This window comes from Ursus arctos, unplaced genomic scaffold (genome assembly GCF_023065955.2).
Source record: "Ursus arctos isolate Adak ecotype North America unplaced genomic scaffold, UrsArc2.0 scaffold_12, whole genome shotgun sequence".
Classification (NCBI taxonomy): domain Eukaryota; kingdom Metazoa; phylum Chordata; class Mammalia; order Carnivora; family Ursidae; genus Ursus; species Ursus arctos.
In genome coordinates this window covers 3,389,403-3,403,847 of record NW_026622786.1, presented here as the reverse complement: position 1 = coordinate 3,403,847, position 14,445 = coordinate 3,389,403, and the positions used below count along the sequence as shown (strand labels likewise).

The 14,445-nt window shown below is 47.0% G+C and overlaps 1 pseudogene; it reads left to right on the top strand.

Annotated features, from left to right (window-relative positions):
• Positions 1 to 5,312: 5,312 nt before the first annotated feature.
• On the top strand, positions 5,313 to 6,847 carry LOC113246180 (thymidylate synthase-like; annotated as a pseudogene).
• Positions 6,848 to 14,445: the final 7,598 nt, after the last annotated feature.

Here is a 14,445-nt window from a genome sequence, read left to right as displayed (position 1 = left end):
GTCTCTTGTTCACTCATGCTAGAGTTACTCCTGTCCTGTAGCAGCAACGGCCATTAGTGACCAGGCCACATCCCAAACGGCTCTGTCTTAGAATGCGCATCTGTTCATCCTTCGGGTCGCTGTCTCACTCAAGACTGTCGCCGAAATCAGGGGAAAAGGAACAGAGAGACCTGTTCACAGAGGCAGAAGTGGAGCTATTCAAGGCAACCAACTTCAGTGAGGAGGACTTCAAAAAAAGCTTTTCAAGCATGAGAAGTGATGTTCATGCAGAAATTTAAGGGCCCGGTGCTAGATCTGACTCGTCACAAGAGAAGAGACCTCTGGGAAGAAAGGAGGAGAGAGCCTGCCTTGAGGATGTGAGGTGTGTTGGTTTGGAAGCTACGGTCTGTCAGCTTCAGGCACTGGCTTCTGAGTGCCTCCGAGCCAGCCGCTCCCATCAGACTGTGCGGGGGGGGGGGTGGGGGGGCACCCGAGGGCAGGAGAATGAGAGGGATTTGCTTCTTCCTGTTTTCTCACTGTTCCTTTTCTGCATCACCTCAGCAACCCTTCTGCACTGTGTCAGGTGTTTCTGGTGGTTACAGTTGGCCCCAGATTCTAGATTTCCCCCATTCCCGGAACGGTTTTTAGCGGGCCCCTTCAGAGAGTCTGGCCTCAGCGCCCCGCGTCTCCTGCTCTGAGCTGCAGGGCAAGCGGGTCTCCTCAGAGCCCCCGAGGCACGGGCGCCAGCACCAGTTTGCCAGTGTCCCCTCCTTGGAGGTCTGGATCTCGGCTCTGCGAGGGGTCTTTTCAGGCTCTGGAGGCACTACCAAAGGTGGACGGCCCCTCCTCCTCAGGTGCAAACTTTGCAGCGTCCCTCCCTCTGACTCCTCAAGGCTTAGCCAACTACCGGACCAAAGATTTGGGTCCTGATTCCGGGGGCCTCATCTCCTCTGATTACCTGTGGTAACAGCAATAGCTAGACAGTCTTCACTTCAGAGCTTTGATTCCAGCTGGGGCCTCTCTTCCAAGCGTCCAGATTCTACAATCTCAGTATATTCTTTTTGGTTTTCCAGCCCTAGCTATGGCAACTATTTCCTGCTCTGTTGATCTGTGTTGACCTGGTGTTTTGTGGTTTGCATGTTGAGCCTCCAACAATTGCTGAATCCCTTCCCTGGTGTGGTTTCTGTTTTCCAGACAACTTCTCATCTTAGTAGTCATTGCCTGGGCCAAAGCTGTGCGACTGAAGGAATGATCACTCGAGCTCTTCCCACTGCGTTGTTTAGCAGTCTCCACTTTCTTATGGAGGAGAAGAGAAGCATCCCCAGTAAATCCCATCCACTCCATTTTCCAAGATAACTATCATTGGGGAAAAAAAAAAGAAAAACAAGTTATTTCTGTGGGAGAACAGACAATAACAATCCACATTCTATTTTTGACAACTGCGAGTGCTACAGGTGTGATCAGTCTAGAAGTGACTGTTCCACGGCACCGGGCAGGTGGAGAGGCCTGCGTGTCCACCCTGGTTCTGGGTGCTCCTGGGAGTACACTAGGATCGTTCTCCTTGCTTGACTTGAGCTTTGAGGGCTGGGGCGTTGACCCTAAGCTGGAAAGATAAGCCAGCAGCCCCTCTTTGGTGACGGGTGAGAGCTCTGTTTCTATCCAGGCTGCCCAATTCTGAGATGCCCCCAGGCCTTGCTCTTAGTGTTCCCTCTGCTGGTCTATAACGTGCTCACATCCTGGCTTTGGGGGCAGTGGTTGGTCAGACTCCCATTCCTCCCCAGACCCCAACCTTTAACATAGGAGCTTCCATGAAGAAATAGCAGAGGGACAGGGAGAGAATCTCAAGCAGATTGTGTGCACAGAGTCTGGCATGGGGCTCAATCTCACAACCCTGCGATCATGGTCTAAGCCCAAATCAAGAGTTGGACGCTTAACCGACTGAGCCACCCAGGCGCCTCTGTAGATTCTAATTTTTTATCTTAACCCACTGTGCCACTATCACTGTTCTAAATGTCATCTGACAAAGATAGTGTGATTTTCCATTGGAAGCCCCTTCTAGCTGTTTTCTGTGGCATTTTCATTTGTCCCCACCATTCTTTGAAGTCTTTCTTGACCGCAGTCTAGACAAAGCCCATCTTGACAATGATCTAACTGGACAGCCCCAGGGTCAGGTGAGGGCTGAAAGCAGTGTTCACTGACCCGTGCCGTTCTCCCACCATTTAGCCAGCAGAGCAACACCACTGCGTGGTGTTGTCAGACTGATCCCTGAGGGGATCCAGGTAGTAAGGCAGTAGGCCCATTTGGGGGCCACCTAATTCATTCATGGGGGGCAGGATTTTCTTTACCTTGAGTTGATCATTTGAAGACAGAAGTTGAAGTAAAAAGCTGCTGTAGCCAGTCCAAGTTTACCTGAGTCTCATTAAAAATCAGGATCACAAATTATGTCTTCGGACTAAGTGCATTTTGCTTAGCATTGGCTAATGATCAGCCAGAAGTGGAAAATCTCTTCCTAACTTTCCACCGACCCCAACAGGACATAGCTGTGACTACTTCTTCTGGGCCACCCTGTAGGTTTGCGGAGATGAGGCCCAGATTCTGCTCATGAGATCAGTAGCTCTAAAAGTTGAGAGAATATCAGACCCATACTTCCTAATGCTTTAGAGAGTAAGGTTGTGTTTGTTGGTTGCCTGGCTTCTGGAAGTCTGAATTCACAGGACTAGAGTGTATGGCGTCATCCACTGAGGTTTGATCTGCAGACAGAAAATGGAAGAAACCTAAACAGGAGTCATTTCGTCTTTATCCTATCAATGGCTGGAGTGAGAGTCATGTGGTCCTGAAGACCAAGAGCACAGTGGGCGTCCATAGAAGGCAGGCGAAGCAGTGAGCAGCAGCCTGGAATGGGGAAGCAGTACCAATGAAGCAGAGGCTAAGTTCCCTTCCTGGATGCGGGACTCAGGGCTCACGGCCAGAAGCTGGTGACATCCCTGCTCACGGCTTCTACCGACTAGATAGCCAAATCCCCCCCACCTCCTCCTTAGCTGCCAAGTTTACTCTCCAGACCCTTCTTTTCTAAAGAAAGTGATGGCCTCCTCCCTTTTTCAGGAGGAAAACAGGTGCTTAACCTTGAATATGCACATATACGAACAGCCTGTTAAATTTTACAGCGAACACACCTCTAACTAGATTTCCCTTTCCTTTTAAAGAGAAGGGAGAGGGGTCAATGAAGAGCCCAAGAATGTAAAAGCTAGTGGGCCTTCAGAGATCAAAAAAGTCCTGCTCCATCGTCCACAGAATAGGGGACAGTGGTTCGAGGAGACGGAGGGAGTAGCTAAGGACGCACAACCGTTTGGTGAGAAAGGAGAGGCTGGTGGGAGAGAGATGAAAGGCCCCAATCTGGAAGGAGACAACAGTCATCAGAGGCTGATGGGCCACCTTTGTGGGGACAAGAAATAAGGCTTCACAGAAGTCTTGTGTTCTTTTGAAGAGGCTCAGGAGAGAAAGAAACCAACAGAGAAAGCAAAAAAGAATTGGCGAAAAAATTAGCTGAACTATGACTACCAAATTTTTGCCTGGGGATCAGTATTCTCCAAAGGGACTTCACATCTCATCACACTATAGGAACATTCTAAGAATAGCGTGAAAAGATTCAACTGTTGCACTTTAAACTATTTCCCTCTTCTGTCATCCTCTGAATTACTCATCAGAGAATGGTTTCCTCTTAGTTTCTTATGGCACAGTAAAGGACAGCGTATAGATAAGAATGCTTTTATGTTTTAATTCCTATTTAGAGAATTTTTGAGGCCAGTAACACCTAATACTTGTCTTTTAAAATATGCCCAAAGAAAACATTTTAATCCATGTTTTTCAAGCTATGTTCTCCAATCCAAGTACTAACCAGGCCCGACCCTGCTTAGCTTCCAAGATCAGATCGGGCGCATTCAAGGTGGTATGGCCATAGATTCAAGCTATGTTCTCAATTCGTGGATCAGGAAATCAACTTAGTATGGAAATTATGAAAGTACATTGCATGTAGTAAGGGTAAGTATAATTGTGCAAAATTTTAACTATTTTACATGCTGTATGAATGGAGCCACTGTGTGATATGTGTTTCTTATTGTGGGTTGTGGTCAAGAAAATTTAAGCAACGTGGCTCTAGGAGGGGATATCAGTGTGGGAAACACAATTGATATGATTCATCTGTTGCTTTTCCAATGATCCTTGTTCCAGGTTCTATAACCATCACTCCTGACAGACAAATGCAAATTGCATAAATGGCCTGATTTTCAGCCTTTGCTATGAAGGAGATGCCCACTTTGGAACAGTTTGTAGCTGGTTTATCTGCAATGCTAAGCAATTCTTATTCCCGGCTGTTTGTTGGAATCATCTGTGCTGAATTTAAAACTCTATGCCAAGCTCCATCCCAGATCGAATAAGTCTGAATTTCTAATAAGGTTTGATAATCATTTTTAAAGGTCCTCAGGTGAATGTAAGGTGCAACCAAAATTGAGAACCTAAATTCCTTAACCTCACCCTTTCCTTGGATGTGACTTCTTCCCCACTATAGCGCAAAGATAGTGATGTTCTGCCTTCTGACGACAAACCATTCTCTCCCTTAGGGCCATGGCTGTCTTAATTATTTTTTAAAAAGATTTTATTTATTCATTTGACACAGAGAGAGAGAGAGCACAATCAGGGGAGCTGCAGAGGGAGAGGGAGAAGCAGGTCCCCGCCGAGCAGGGGGCTCGATGTGGGGCTTGATCCCAGGACCCTGGGATCGTGACCTGAGCCAAAGGCAGATGTTTAACTGTCTGAGCCACACAGGCGCCCCTGTCTTAATAATTATTGTTTTACCTTCCTGCATCTCTGTGCATTTTTAAAAAAGATTTTACTTATCTATTTGACAGAGAGAGAGCACAAGCAGGGGGAGCGGAAGGCAGAAGGAGAGGGAGAAGCAGGCTCCCCCCACCAGGGAGCCCTGGGAACATGACCCTAGCCAAAGGCAAACACTTAACTCACTGAGCCACCCAGGTGCCCCTCTCTCTGCAATTTTATAAAACTGGCCTATGGACTCCCTTTATCCAAAGCTAAATTATAGCTAACTCCCCTGTCTTTCACACCTTCAAGATTCAAGTGAGTTGCATTTTGCCATACTGAAAACTTGACGTAACAAAGACAAAGTAAAAAAAAATGCCAGTGAGATGGTGCACAGAGCAGGAAGGAGACAAGGAGGGGGACTGTTGTGGAGAAGATGGAAAGTGAAAGGACACAAATGGGAGTATGGGCAAATTGTGGGCTATTCATATAATAAATAGTACTCAACCATAAAAAGACGAATGACTGATCCACGCAACAACAAGGAAGAATTTCAGAAGTGTTATGATGAACTAAAGCAGCAGGTCGCAAAGCAATATATATTTATGGTTCCCTGGATATGTGGTGGGTTGGGGGGCAGCCTCTGTGACTCTTGACTGGTGGACCGATCTCAATCCTTGACTTCTTCTTCAAAATAGCATGTGACCTGGTCATTGTAATAACACAACTAAGCAGAATTTCAGTGTGGTCCCAAATTTGACACGGCATGTGTTTTCCAAAGCAATTCTCTCTCATGTATTCATTCTTCTGTTTCTTGTTGCCTCCATTGCTCTCCTTTCCCTGAATCCACAGTTACCCATTTTACAGGCAGTTCAGACAAGCTGAATAGTTTTCTCCCTGTCATTGTACCCTCTGACCTCAAAGGTCACTGAACCTGGAGCAGCCCAGGTGGAGTGCTGGAAGCCCACCTCTTCCCTTTCCCATTTTCTTGGCATTCGTGTTGGTTGAGAACGAACCTCTTGAGGCTCTCCTCTTGAATGCTCGCCTTCAGTTATCCATTGTTCTTTGAGGGAGCTCTCCTGCGTGTACACTTTTCCCTGAAGCCTGAGTTAAGTCTTTGTTGGCTGTCCCTGGCAGAGAGGGACAGGCTATCGAAGGTAAGGAGACCTCAGGCATCTGATGCTCTACGTCTTGAAACCCCGCCCTCTGCAACTATCTCGGGATGGGCTTCCCTCCAGCGCACCTCTAAAGTCCTCCAGGTGAAGACAGCTTTCAAGGAGGCCATCCGATGTAGCTACTGGGCAGCTGGAAGGCCAGTGACAGCACAGGTCCATACCCCTGACGCTAAGGAGAACTCCAGGTCAGGCTTTCAGTGGAGGTGTGTGGGGCAGAATACAAAGGTAAGAACTCAGATTCTTCAGGTCAAGGAAGGAGTAGACCCAGTGCAAAAGCTGACTGATGCAATCCACACCAATCCTGATGACACACGAATAATCCTGGCTCTTCCTCTTCTGGCTCTTCCTCTTCTGGCTCTTCCTCTTCCGGCCCTGGCTCCCTGCCATGCCCTTTGCGGGTTCTATGTGGTAAATGGCAAGCTGTCTTGCCCGTTGTGCCACAGGTCGTGAGACATGGGCCTGGGTGTGCCTTTCATCGCCAGCTCGTAGGCCCTGCTCACCTACATGGTCGCACACATCGCGGGCCTGAAGCCAGCTAACTTCGTACATACTTTGGGAGATGCACATATTTACCTGAATCACGTTGAGCTGCCGAAAATGCTCAAAATGCTTCTCAAACTTGAGAGAATCAATGACTTCAAAGCTGAAGACTTTCAGATTGAGGGGTACAATCCTCACCCTACTATTAAAATGGAAATGGCTGTTTAATAAAGTCTTTTAAGGAGATGTTTGAAGGATTGTCGGTCTGAATGCCCAGGTGAAAGCTCGTTTGCCCTTAAGGAAGAAGGAACTAGTTCAAAAATCTACCGGTGACCATAGTTATTATTAACTTTTAAGGATATTGCCACTGGCGAACATAACCTCGCCGGCTCTCTTAGTAACAAAAGGCCTTGAGTTTGGTTAACTCATCAAGGATGTGTGAAAACGCAGAGATTGGGAATAAAGTCAGGAGAGTGAAAATTTATGTACTTTAAAAATGTGTACATGCATTTCAAACCACATTTTTATAAAGAAGGTCAGTGGATTTCAAGAATTACATATAAGCTATTCCCCCGAATTTGAACAAGCTGGATGACACCAGCAGTCATAGTAATGTACAGTTGTGGTCATAAACATTTAAGGTTATATTTGCTTTATATGTTGCTGTAATAAAGAAGTGTTCTGCAAAAAAAAAAAAAAAAAGAAAGAAAGAAAAAAAATAGCTCATAGAGAAAACTCATTTTTTCCTTTAATTTTTTCTATGAATTTTTGGCCATTATTGGTTTTATTCTTTCCTCACAAATTTTACTCTTTATAGGCATTCAATACATGTAAACAATAATTTTTAAATAAGAATTTATTAATTTGATCCATTCATTTAAAGGTCGATGTCGATGCCTCCAAGTTCACAGCCAAGAATGCTGTTCGATAGGGCTGCAAAAGTTCTGGAGAACATTCTTCTAGACCATCAGACATCATGTCACAAGACATCCTGAGGAGAGCCAGAAGAGTGACTCCGAGCGTATGAATGTGGGGTTGCAGAGGAGACCCCTGGAGCGGCCTGTGTGGTGCCTAGGGAGGGAGAGACAGAGCGGCAGTGATGTCTGCAGGGACTCAGGGAACTCTTCACTGACTACTCGAAATAATCTGACGTTCCTTTCCCTCCTTATTCACACTCAGCTGGGAGTGGGAAAGGGAGGGAGAGAGCACCAAGCTGGTATCCAGTTCACAGCTAGTGACTCCCTGGTTATCTGCAAAGACGGAGCAAAGGACTAATATGTGAAATGTGAATCTCCCAGAGCTATTCACTCCTACATTGCTAGGGTTGAGTAGATGGGACCTTATAAGTAGCAGCAGCCTATTCAAATTGAGTATAACGATTACAATTTTGGCCCATGTGGGTCTGGGCCATTTTTGAACTTTCCACCCTCTTCTCTATCTCTGCGACTGGGTACTGCTGTGGAAAGGGGGACCACGGAAGTGACCAGGTTTGGATTTTGCCCTCTATAAGCCTGAAAACTCCAGTTTGCTTTCCCAAAGGCCCTTTTCTTGTGGTGGAGCTGAGGCACAGACTCTGGGTTCTAGCCGTGGAAGCCGGATGCGGCTACTATCACAGGAAGTTAAAAAACCCAGGCAAGTCCTATATTTGGGAAACAGGTGCTCTCAAAGATATACTTTCCTGCAACCACCAAAGTTACAGCCTTCGCCACACAGAACACCGGGGCTTCGTGCACCGGCACAACCGTGTGACGTGGCTGAGTCATGCTGTAGCAGGCCACACATTCATGTGCAATGGCTGCAACTGTGGGACAGTCTTTCCCATGAATTAGCTGCTACTGTGGTGTTGTAGGGGCCCTGGCCGCCATTCTTCTGAGCTTGACATGGGAGAAGGGATGTGGAAGTATTGGTCTCCGAGTGACAGCATCCTATGGAAAGTGTGGGAGTATGGGCCATTCACATATGGGCAGTGGCAGGTGGTGCCCAGGACATGTGGTAATGCTAAGAAAGTGAGATGCGGTCCTCCCTCTGCTGGAGTGGGCTTCGTGCAAGTCTCACTTCTACCACTTGCCAGTCAGGCATAAGCCAGGTCAGCACCAGGTAGTGGAGGGAGTTACAAGAATGGGCATCATGTCAGACAGCCCTGAGCGTGAGACCTAGCCCTACCTGGGGCAAACACTCGGTGTCTTCATTGATAAAGTGGGGCCAACAGTGACTGCCCTGCTTCCCTCTCTGGGCAGATTGTAGGGAAGACCAGGGTATTGCATGCACACTGACATGCCTTTTAACTGGGAACCTATGTGCCCTTCAAGACTTAAGATGTGGACAGAATCAGTTTTTCGCCTTTCCTACTTTTTCCTTGGTCAGCACTGCTGAGCACGTGGTCCAGCCTCTCCTGCAGGCGGTCATTGATGCAGATGGACTCCTCCAGGCGCTGGCGCAGGTTCTGGATCTCCACAAGATTCTTTTCCAGTAGGTCGGCCCCTGTTGCATCCCACCAAGGCACGGGAGAGGTAAGAGGTGGGGAAAGCCATTCCCTCGTGGGCAGCCATGGCGCCTGCCCAGAACTTCTCTGCAAGATCCCTGCCCATCCCTGTACTTTGACAATTTCTTTCTCTCACCTGGGTAAACAGGAAGCACCAGGCAACTTTGTTTAAAGAGTTCCTGGGCTTTCAAACACAAGATGGCCCTCGGTAAGGAAACCCCTCAAGGGCCTCCTCCCAGATAGAGGCCGAGTACATCTGAGGGAGATGGACACTGGGCTGGAAAGCAAGGGTGAGAATCTGCTACAAAGACTGGCCTAACAATGAGAAAGTTGGTCTACCTTCTGTGGTAGCAATCCAGAGGGCCTTTCTCTCTACCTCGTACCTACCCTACCTGATGATCCATGACTGAAAATCTTTAACACCCACCTATTATCAGAAAGGCTAAGGTAAATGCATATGAAATTAAATCAGGCAGTGAACAATGAGTGATACTGAGTGTTTCCCTTTGACCGCTCTTGGTGAAGAGTGACAAGGAAGGGCCTGGGGAGGTGTTAGGACCTGAAGGAGTAACACGAGAGAAGGGGACACCTCTGAGGAAGGCAATGGATGCACAAAGGGAAGGGGAAAGAAACCAAGGATGGACTTCATCTGCCAGGACGACTTGGGGAGGGCCAGGTTTTTCTCTGAGAATTTCAAATGTCTTATTGGTACACTGCCTGGGTGCTAGAAACGGAAATGCTTCAAGCCTTTCCTCCTCACGGCTGCACCTCTAGTCACTGGTGGCCAGGAAGCCCGGCTTTAAACTCCACAGCAAAGTTTGAGAGGCAAGACTGCTTTATGGTTGCATACAAAGTGTGTGCACACGTGTGTGTGTGTGTGTGTGTGTGTGTGTTTGTGTGTGTGTGTACCTGTAGAAATAGTCTCCTATCCTGCAATAAATAGCTCTTGACTTAAGGAAGACCTTTCCCATGGAAGCCTGAGTTGGGAATTCTAAGAACAGTCTCAATCTAGGCCTGGGAAGATTATAGCACAGAGAAAAGGGAGCACATGGATGTGAAGCAACTCATCCTCTCTGTAGAATACCTCAGAATGCCCCCGACTTCCTGTATTCTCCTGCTCAGAGTGACTCCCTCGGGAGGGGCAAAGGGAGAAGTACTTAGAAAGGTTCGGCACTGGGCTGGCATCTCATTCTCTGGCTGGGCCACAGGATACTGCCCCCTTCACCTCACCCAGTTCTGTGAGCCAGGATCTAACAGAGGAGTAAAACAATCCTTGGGCCCAAAAAGAATGTGTTCCCTCCCAGCAATGGGCTCTACTTCACCACCTGCTCCTAGTGTTTACCAGAGGGCTTGGAGTTGGGCCGGTACAAAGAGGAGAACGGGGACAGATGCCCAGATGCATTCATTTTCTGAGGCCTCGTCTCGTCCCATGGGCCACTGCTGCCCCGCTGCCCCGGGCCTGGCGTCCCGCTCAGTTGTGTGCTGCCACTCGGAGGATGGGACGGCTGGGCAGATCTGGCATCTGGGTGGTTGCCGAGCGATGAAGCTGAATCAGCAGGAGTGGCTGGGCTGACATCTGTCCAGAAAGGAACGTGAGGGAGAAACCAATGGGAAGTCAGATATAAAGTGTTTTTTAAAGATAATTATACTGGGTTCAAAAAGTCATGTCCACCCAGAATATCAGAATGTGACCTTATTTGAAAAGGGAGTCTTTGCAGATGTCATGAGTTAGGATGAGTGATACTGGATTAGGGTGGACCTTCATCCAATATGACTGATGTCCTTATAAGGATAGGAGAGGAGACACACACAAAGAGACACACGGAGGGAGAAGACCCCATGACAAGGGAGTCAGGAGGCTGACACTGAAGCGATCCATCTACAAGCCGAGGGAGGCTCCCAGAGACCACCAGAAACTAGGAAGAGGCAAGAAAAATGGAGCATGGCCCAGCTGACACTTTGATTTCAGACTTTTAGCCTCCAGAACTTGGGCAAAACAAATGTCTCTTGTTTTAAAGCACACAGTCTGTGATACTTCGTTGCAGCAGCCTAAAAAACAAATACGGTAATGCATGGAGTGAAGACTAGAGCGGATATCAGAGACCTCAAGCACAGGCAGTGATTTCTCTGACATCCGCTCTAGCAACATTTCTCCAGATACGTCTCCTATGGCAAGGGAAACAAAAGCAAAATTAAAGACTACGTCAAAATGAAAAGCTTTTGTGCTTTTTATTCAACAAAGCAAAAAGACAACATACTGAATGAGAATATTTTGCAAATGATGTATCCAATAAGGGGTTATATCCACATATATAAAGAACTTCTATAACTCAACACCAAAACCCCCAAATAATCCAATTAAAAAATGGGCAGAGGACATGAATAGATGTTTTTTTCAAAGAAGACATACAGATGGCCAACAGACACATGAAAAGATGTTCGATATCACTCATCATCAGGGAAATGCAAATCAAAACCACAATGAGATATCAGCTCACACCTGTCAGGATGGCTAGAATAAAAAACACAAGAAATAAGCGTTGGCGAGTGGGAATGCGGAGAAAAAGGAACCCTCATGCACTGTTGGTGGGAATGTGAGCTGGTGCGGCCACTGTGGAAAACAGTATGGAGGTTCCTCAAAAAATTAAAAATAGAACTACCAGTATGATCCAGTAATTCTACTTCTGGGTAGAAGACAAAAACATGAACTTGAAAAGATATATGCACCCCTATGTTTACTGCAGCATTACTTACAATTGCCAAATTATGGAAGCAAGTGTCCACCCATACAGGAATCGATAAAGAGGATGTGGTATTTATATACAATGGAACATTACGCAGCCATGAAAAAGAACAAAATCTTGCCATTTGTGACAACATGGAAGGAGCTACAGGATATAATGCTAAGTGAAATAAGTCAGTCAGAGAAAGACAAATACTATATGATTTCACTCATATGTGGAATTTAAGAAACAAACGAACTAAGAAAAAAAGAGATAAACAAAAAAACAGACTCTTAAATATAGAGAAGAAACTGGTGGTTGCCGGATGGGAGGTGGGGGTATGGATGAAACAGGTGAAAGGGATTGAGAGTACACTTATCATGATGAGCACTGAGAAATGTATAGAATTGTTTTTTGTTTTTGTTTTTTAAGAGAGAAAGAGAGAGTAAGCATGGGGGAGGGACAGAAGGAAAGGGGGAGAGAGAACCTTAAGCAAGTTCCATGCCAAGCATGGAGACTGATGTGGGGCTCAATCTCACAAACCTGAGATCATGACCTGAGCTGAAACCAAGAGTTGGGCACTCAGCTGACTGAGCCACCCAGGCACCCCATAGAATTGTTAACTCACTGTATTGTACACCTGAAACTAATATAACTCTGTATGCTAACTGTACTTGAATTTTTTAAAAAAGGACAAGCATAGAAGTAGTGGCTAGATGTAGTATCTGGGGATTACAGCGCATGCACAGGAAAAGTACAAGGACCCCTCTCCTGGCTCCCTTCACGAGTCCCAATACTGCAATGATCCCAGGGAGGGACCGCAGAATGTCTCCTCCAGTAGCAGAGCTCACTGCCAATGTTAGAAATCATGAGATTAAGGAGATGAAGCATTTTGCTGGTCTGTGAACAGGTAATATACTCATGGAACAGTCTATGCCTTTCATGAGACTGTTCTATGTTGGGGGTTGTTGGAGGAAGGAGAGGAAGGGAAAATGGCTTCCGCTAATAGCCCATGTGCAGAGAACTTAAACAGGGTGACGCTGCTGGTGCCTCCCACTTCTCCTACCTAGCGCTCTGGGGGCCTACTGAGGTTGAGGGAGTCTCGGAGGAAGGCGAGGGGTGATTTGGATCCCACCCAGAATGGCTCACGAGACTGTAAAAATAATTCTTAAATACAGTTTAGATTGTCTGACTCCTGTCCAAAGAATGACTGGGTTATTTCCGCACGGGGGATTGTAGAACCAAAAATGCATGATGTCAATGATGCTAGGAGAACCTGGCTACACCCTTTGCTGTCTCCCTCTTCGAAAAAACCCACCTGGATGGTAGGGCCATAATTCAGCTAAAAATAGGAGTCAGCTCCCTTTCAAGGATTATTATCAAGGGCCACAGAGAAGGCAAGTGTCTCCTCTGAGCAGGTAGGAGTGAAGTCCTTATTTCCCTTCAACCAAGTCAAGTTCCTCTAAGGAACTGTGCACTTAAACCAAAATCCAGTGGGTCTTCTCCTTCCGTTATGGATGGCATTACCTAATACCAGATGTTATTAGCATCACTGTGAAATAAAGAGGAAGGTAAACTACATAAACCTTCAGCACAATTCCCGACAATGTAGGAACTCAACCAAAAGGTGATTCCCAGCGCCTTCCAAACCTCCTTTACCCCCTCTCCAGAAAATCAGCTTACTCTCAGCCAAGGCCAAAGGAGGTCCAAGTCCATCAGTAACAGTGATCAGCATTCTCATGTCCCGGTCTCCCCTGGCCACACAACACAGAAAATATGCCCTTATACTGCACACAGAAAGAAACGGGGAGCAGCCTCTTGTGAGGAGCATTTCACCTCACAGGGAAGCTGCCACACTAGCCACACTTTTTGTTAATTACTCCAGGAGTTTTGGCTCAAAAAGCAAAGGAGAAACAGTGATAAGCCATTGGCCCTCTGCGAGGATAATGACTTCAGATGGAAAAAAGAAGGGCTTCAGTTTCCCTCAGAAAAGATAGAGGTGGCAGAAAGTTAGGCTGATGCCACCCCAGAGGCCACATCTCAAGTGTGACCATTCCTACAAGTCGTGGCAGGACCTGCAGGTGAGGGGAAAGTGTGTCTGCCCTTCTGCTGTCTCTCAGGGTAGCAATGAGGTGGAATCAAGTGTCTTTGGGCAACTGAGTTCAAGGATGTAGGTAAGGCCCCACTGGCCCCTTGGAGGAGGTCATGTACATATCGAGGGCAGCCCATTTATTGATAAATTCTTGGATGAAAGTGCAATGGCATGTGCAGAGGCTAGATCTTTGTCACAAAGAGCGGAGGGGGGGAAACACCAGCTCCAGAAACCCAGCAAAAAAGGTGTAGAAAGAGGTGACTGCCTCCCTGCTCGGTCCCTGGCTGCTCGGGCTGCCGTGCAGTGGACGGTCTGAGCTTTCGAGTCACGCAGGCTCGCGGTGAAACCCCCAAGCTGGGCGCTCCTCAGTAAGTTCCCTGACTTTGCTAAGCCTCAGTGTCCTCAGCCGTGTTGTCAAACTGGGACGCCACCACCTACCTGAGAGGATGGTTGTGCCAATTAAATGAGGCAAGAGATGTAACGTAGTCAATAATGTGAGCATTAAATATGTGCTCAATAAAGGTGAATTTCCTCATTTCACTATGCTGCTCTGATCCCCGGGGTAAAATGGGAAACAGGAATAGTACCAGGTCAAACCCAGTATGGCTTATTCATTGCCTAAAACAGTCAATTCAGGAAAAAAAAAATCAGATACAGCCAGAGATTAAGGATGGTTTCTCCATGTTGTCCACACCGGGATTT